Source organism: Pantherophis guttatus, chromosome 10 (assembly GCF_059756535.1).
Source record: "Pantherophis guttatus breed Tessera chromosome 10, ASM5975653v1, whole genome shotgun sequence".
NCBI classification, from domain to species: domain Eukaryota; kingdom Metazoa; phylum Chordata; class Lepidosauria; order Squamata; family Colubridae; genus Pantherophis; species Pantherophis guttatus.
In genome coordinates this window covers 3,871,834-3,878,757 of record NC_142072.1, presented here as the reverse complement: position 1 = coordinate 3,878,757, position 6,924 = coordinate 3,871,834, and positions in this window count along the sequence as shown.

Here is a 6,924-nt window from a genome sequence, read left to right as displayed (position 1 = left end):
AAACCTCCAGCATTGGAGTAGCCACAACTTCTGGAGGCAAGTCGTTCCAACGATTAATTGTTCTCACTGTCAGGAAATTTTCCCTTAGTTTCAGGTTGCTTCTTTCCTTGATTAGTTTCCATCCGTTGCTCCTTTCATAAATACGTAACAAAAATAGCCCAATTGTGACCTGCCACTACAGTTTGGAGGTAACGAGTCTTAAAAATCTAAGATTAATCTACACTGGATTTATCTCTAAAGGTACAGGGAACATTTCAGACAAATCTGTGACTACTTTCCCCAAGTTGCATTGATTGATCGATTCAGCAAATTTATACATTCATAAACTGAATTTATAGCCGATTATAAACGAATAGATTATAGTTTGTTCAAACTAAAAACTAAATTTATTTAGTTCGCCCTTCTTCCTTAGAACCAATCACATCTACTTTTACCTGATGACACCAAGAGCCCAAAGAAAAGAATTTCAGGAATTTCATCATTCTGTTAATGAATACTTTAGAATAGAATTCTTTAGAATATTAATATTCAGGCAATTGTTGGGGTTTTTTTTTGCAACTGAAGGTACTCAGATTGTTTCATCAACTGTACATCCGTCCCAGCTCACAATTCTGGATCACCATCTAATCCTCCAATATCTATATACAGTCATTCCTTTTCCAACCACGTTTTAAAATACCTTCCCGCAGCCCAAAATGTCCAAATATTGAGCACGCATGTGGCAGTATCGTAACTCACCGTGAAGGAAGATGCTCTGAAACCAGTCAAAAGAGAGAAGAAGATCTGAACGGGAAGTCAAACAGGTGGGCTGATTTTAACTCAGCAGAAGAAACTTCCGACAGGCAGGTTTGAGGTAGCATGACATGGTTAGAATATTAAAGATTAAAGACATATCGCTCAGGCCAAGGGTATTTGTGGAGTACTTTCTGGAGACCCCCAATTCCTCTAGGCCCTGATGAACTTCAGCCTTGTAAATTTCTGTGTTTTCAGGAGATCCAAATGGGAAGCAGAAGAAAACTCTAAAACGGATGGAACGTAAATGTCCTCCCTGCAACTCAGTTCTGACTGCATTGTGTGGTATTTTCCAACATCTGTTTGAGATGCTTCCTCCACTGAAGATATGAGGACAATGATGTCCTGATTTTCCCCCCACACCAACACTTGGGTCTGTCTGACCACCAGAGCAGAAGAATTATTTAAAGCAGCTGACACCAGCAAGGAAAAGAGTTAGGTCTTGTTCTTCTCAAGTTCCTCACTCATCAACAAAGTTCTCCCTTGGAGTGGCCCTCAGCCTTTCTCACCACCAACTTTGAGGAAACTCAAGTCAAAAGCCACTTTGGCTAGAGATTCAGGCGAATCACCCTTGCGTCAAACAGTCAAAAAGTCTCCAGCCAGCTTTGGACTGTCCAGCTCCCCAAGAAGATGAAGAATAAGGAGATGGGAAAGAACTGTTCGCCCACATGAACCTGTCCTCCAGCAGCCCCGAGAACCTAAGATTTTCCTTTCGAGAAATTCCGCCATTTACCATCAACACGCCTCAGACAGAATCCATGATGTAAAAACAAGAGAGAAACTCTAATTCTCACTTTGCGTAGTTGGTTCTCAGAATGTCATAATGGAACTGCTCCTATCCCTTAAGGCCAGAGGGTGTCCAACTATGACAACTTTACTTTCTGACTTGTGGCCTTCAGTTCAGCTATGCTGGCTCAGGAATTCTGGGAGTTGGAGTCCCATGGATTGTTAATGTTGTCACAGTTGCCCATCCCTGCCTTAAGACGAACTTCATACAACGTGTGGGTGTTCTGAGCTTTTCAGAAAACATCGGTGTGTCAGATGCCACCTACACACAGCCACAACCACAACAGAAGACCAGTGTAATTTATATGGGGCTGCTGTCGAGCGTCAGGAAGCACTCGACACCGTATCCATGAGATGTCAGAACATGGATACCTGATCGGCAGAGGGGGGGGGTTGACTCACATGGGTGCTGGTGTTGGGATAGACGTCCGGTTAGGAGTTCATGAGCACAGGTGTATGATGGGGTCGCGTGGGAATAGCACACAAACCTGAGAACGCTCCATAAAGGTGACGTGATCCTAGCGAGCCTGGAGGAAATGAGGAGATACGAGACCTGCCCAGCTGATTGTAATCAGGAATGGAGCTATATAAGAAACCAACTACCTGTGTGTGATAGCTGCGTCTTTGTTATGTTTTTGCATTCCGGTTCCTGTAAGAGCTGTTTGCCATGATTAAACGGAGATACACCGACATTGCCTCGAGCGTATCCTTTGGGCGTGGACACAGTCCCAGGGGAGCCGAGAGCTGCCTTTAAAGACCAATAAAATACTAGTGTGAGTCCAAAGTGCAGAATAACAAAGTTGGAAAAACCTTGGAGGTCTTCTAGTCCAACCCTCTGCTCAAGCAGTAGATCCTATACCATATCAGACAAATGGGTGTCCAATCTCTTCTTAAAAACCTCTGTTATTGGAGCATTCACAACTTCTAGAGGCAAGCTTGTTCCACTGGTTAATTGTTCTCACTCTCAGGAACTTTCTCCTTCATTCCAGGTTGCTTCTCTCCTTGATTAGTTTCCATCCGTTGCTTCTTGTTCTGCCTTCTGGTGCTTTGGAGGATAGGTTGACGGTCTCTTCTTTTTGGCAGCCCTTCAAATATTGGAAGACTGCCATCATATCACCCCTGGTCCTTCTTTTCATTAAACTAGCAACTGTTCTTTATATGTTTTAGCCTCCAGTCCTCTATAATTCCCTCAACACGGTCAAACTAGTTACTAAGTCTGCACTACTATTAATCTTCTCATCGTTCCCATCACCCATCTCCTCCCACTTGTAACCTTGTTGCTGGTATCCTTAAGATTTATATTGACTGTTTCCCTATGACTATCATTAAGTGTTGTACCTTATGATTCTTGATGAACGTATCTTTTCTTTTATGTACTCCGAGAGCGTATGCACCGAGACAAATTCCTTGTGTGTCCAATCACACTTGGCCAATAAAGAATTCTATTCTATTCTATTCTATTCTATTCTATTCTATTCTATTCTATTCTATTCTATTCTATTCTATTCTATTCTATTCTATTCTATTCTATTCTATTCCTATTCCTATTCCTATTCCTATTCCTATTCTATTCTAATCACCTTTGTTGCCCTTCTCTGCACTCTTTCTAGGGTCTCAGCATCTTTTTTATATCTTGGTGACCAAAACCGGATGCAATATTTCAACTGTGGTCTTACCAAGGCATTATAAAGTGCTCCACATGTTGGCTAATGGATGATGCCACAGCAATATGACACCAGTGTTGTTCCCCCTCCTATTTGAGTTATCAATAAGTCTTTGGGTACATTTCCATAATCCATAAACTCTGATAAGACTTGGTTCCAATTTACTCTCAAAACCATCTTCTCTGAATAAATTTGGAATAGAATAGAACAGAACAGAACAGAACAAAATAGAATAACAGAGTTGGAAGGGCCCTTGGAGGTCATCTAGTCCAACCCCCTGCTTAGGCAGGAAACCCTACACCACTTCAGACAAATGGTTATCCAACATCTTCTTAAAAACTTCCAGTGTTGGAGCATTTACAGCTTCTGGAGGCAAGTCGTTCCACTGATCAATTGTTCTGACTGTCAGGAAATTTCTCTTTAATTCCAGGTTGCTTCTCTCCTTGATTAGTTTCCATCCGTTGCTTCTCGTCCTGCCTTCTGGTGCTTTGGAGAATAGCTTGACTCCCTCTTTTTGGGGGCAGCCCCTGAGATATCGGAACACTGCTGTCATGTCACCCCTGGTCCTTCTTTTCATTAAATCAGACCTATCCAATTCCAGCAACCGTTCTTTATATCTTTTAGCCTCCACTCCCTTAATCATGCAAGATTGGGTTGAAACTCAATCTTGCATGATGGCTGTAAATTGAAAATGAACCAAGCACCTACGCAGGAAGGTAGTTATGCACCTGACCTGGTTCTGCCAGCGGGCCTAGGGGACCCAGAGCTGGATGGAGCCCATTCAATGGCTCGTGTGATCTGCTGTCGCCAGGGCTGAGGGTGGAAGGTGGGGTGTGATTTTGTTATATCGTACTATATTCATTTATTTGATTCTTTTTGCTAGCTTTTATTGTTTTAAATGTGGTTTTATATTCTGTAAGCCGCCTTGAGTCACCATGGGCAGGCAATAGGAGGCAATATAAATTCAATCTATCAATCACTCACTCACTCAATCAATCAATCAATAAATAAATAAAGACAAAAGCCAGGAATTGCATTAATTTGCAAATTAAGTACTGAAAAAAGGAACTAAGTTGTCGAGTCAAAAAAAAACAGTCATAAGAAATGGCATCGGATGACAGACAGAAGGGGCTGGATGCCTAAACCCTAATTCGATGTTTTTCAACCTTTTTTTTAAAAGTATATGGACTAACTCCCAGAATTCCTGAGCCAGTGTGCATGGATTTCAACGCCCAGAATTCCCCAGCCAGCATTTTGGACTTCAACTCCCAGAATTCCCCAGTCTGCATGGCTGGTTGGGGAATTCTGGGAATTGAAGTCCACCCATTTTCAAGGCTTTGAAATTGAGAAACGCAGATATACTGTTTGTGCCACCGACTTTTTCACTCTCTTTTTCAACTTCTTAGCACCTGTTGACGCCCTGCTAATGCAGCTCGATTTCTGCCTGAAACCACTTCAGAGCAAATGCAGGAAGTGCAGAGTAAGGCACATGGCAGTTTCGTTTTCGCACCTTTTTTTTTTTTTCCACACCGCTCAGGAGAGCAGGTTTTTCATTCTTCCTTCTTCTCTTGCGGTTCCCGATTTTGCACCGCACTCTTCACTTGCTGCGTAAACAGGGGGAAGCTGTGTGGTTGAGAAGAGGGCTGGCAGGACATGGCTATGTACGAGAAGTACTCATCAACAGTTCTTCTTTCTCTTTTCTATACGAGTAGGAAAGATCCGGTCGCTGGTTATTAAAGAGGTTTTTGCAGTGGCCATCTTCACCCTTAAACCGGCCTTTCTCAACCTTAAGATGGGTGGCCTTAAGAATTCCCTAGCCAGGGTGTTTATTAAAAAAAGTTTTTTTTATTTTTTAGTTACAAGAATATAAACATTCCACATGTGTCCTCTGGCTACACACATCTCTTTGCAACTATTTCACCATTTGCCACATCATTCACATTCACATTATTTCTCTAAACTTAAAGTTATAATATATTAAAACAATTAAACATTGTAAAGCTCTTCATTTTCTTCATAATATCTTCTAGTGATAATACCATATTAACATTAAACATCATCATTCTCATCCTACGTGTATTAATAATTTTCATTTTATTTATTTATTTATTTATTTAATTTTTTATACCGCCCTTCTCCCGAAGGACTCAGGGCGGTGAACAGTCAAAATATATATAAAAATGTGAGTAGAAGCAATAAATAATAATTAAGTCAATTTGGCTTATCAGTTAAGTTAGGATCTTCAGAATAAAATTTACACAATTAGGAAAAGGAAAGAAAAAATCACCCGGCTTGGTGAAAGAGGAAGGTCTTAAGTGCCCGACGGAAAGTACGAAGATCTGGGATATTTGTATCGTTCTTAATGTATTTTCTGTTATTCTTTAGTCTTCATTTCCAAACTCCTTTTTTATTCTCCAGCCATTGATAAAATACTTCCCATATCATATAATATTCAGTTCATTCTTTCTCCTTAATTGCTAATGTTAATCTGTTCATTTCTGCACATTCTAATATTTTCCGAATCACCTTCTCCTCAAAGGGAATCTCTTCACTTTTCCAATGTTGTGCAAGTACAATTCTAGCTGCGGTTAATACATGAATAATTAAATATACATTCTCTTTATTATAAATCTCAGGTAAAATCCCTAGCAGAAATATTCCTGGATTCAACTCAATACGTTGTTGTATCATCTCTTCCAACCATGTCTTAATTTTTGTCCAATACTTCTTTGCTTCTCCACATGTCCACCACATACGATAGTAAGATCCAGGTATTTGATGGCACTTCCAGGGTGTTTTAAGCTGGGCGGACATCAGCTTTTAAGGAGAGGCCTGCTGTGGATGCCCACTGAGCATTGCTGTGCCAGGCAGTGAAGTGATGGCAGAAATACCCATTTTCTCCAAATTTTGAGGTTTTTTTTAAAAAAAAAAACTGGGATCATTCATCTTCCAAGTGAATGAAACTGTTCTGCCAATTGGTATCCACCACAGGCCACTCTTCAAAAGATCTCAACCAGTATTTCTCAAGTTCCGCAATTTTTTAAGGTGGGTGGACTTCAACTCCCAGAATTCTGGGAGAGGCCCAGTCCACCTATCTTAAAGGCAACAGTTGGGAATTCTGGGAGTCAAAGTCCACCCATTTTAATAGACGCCAGCTGGGGAATTCTGGGACTCCAAGCCCATCCAGCTTAAAACACAGACTGTGGAATTCTGGGAGTTGAAGTCCTGTCTTGAAACACTGGGGAATTCTGGGAGTTGAAGTCCTGTCTTGAAACACTGGGGAATTCTGGGAGTTGAAGTCTATCTGTTTTAAAACAAAGACTGGGGAATTCTGGGAGTTGAGGTTACCTGTCTTAAATGACTGAGAATTCTGGGAGTTGAAGTCCACCTGTCTTAAAACAAACTGGGGAATTCTGGGAGTTTGAGTCCACCCATTTTAATAGACACCAGCTGGGGAATTCTGGGGGTCCAAGCCCATCTGTCTTAAAACACAGACTGTGGAATTTTGGAAATTGAAGTCTACCTGCTTTAAAACAGACTCGGGAATTCTGGAAGTTGAGGTCCACCTGTCTTAAAAATAAACTGGGGAATTTTGGGAGTTGAAGTCCACCTGTTTTAAAACAGACTGGGGGATTCTGGGAGTTGAAGTCCACTTGTCTTAAAAACAGACTAGGGGATTCTG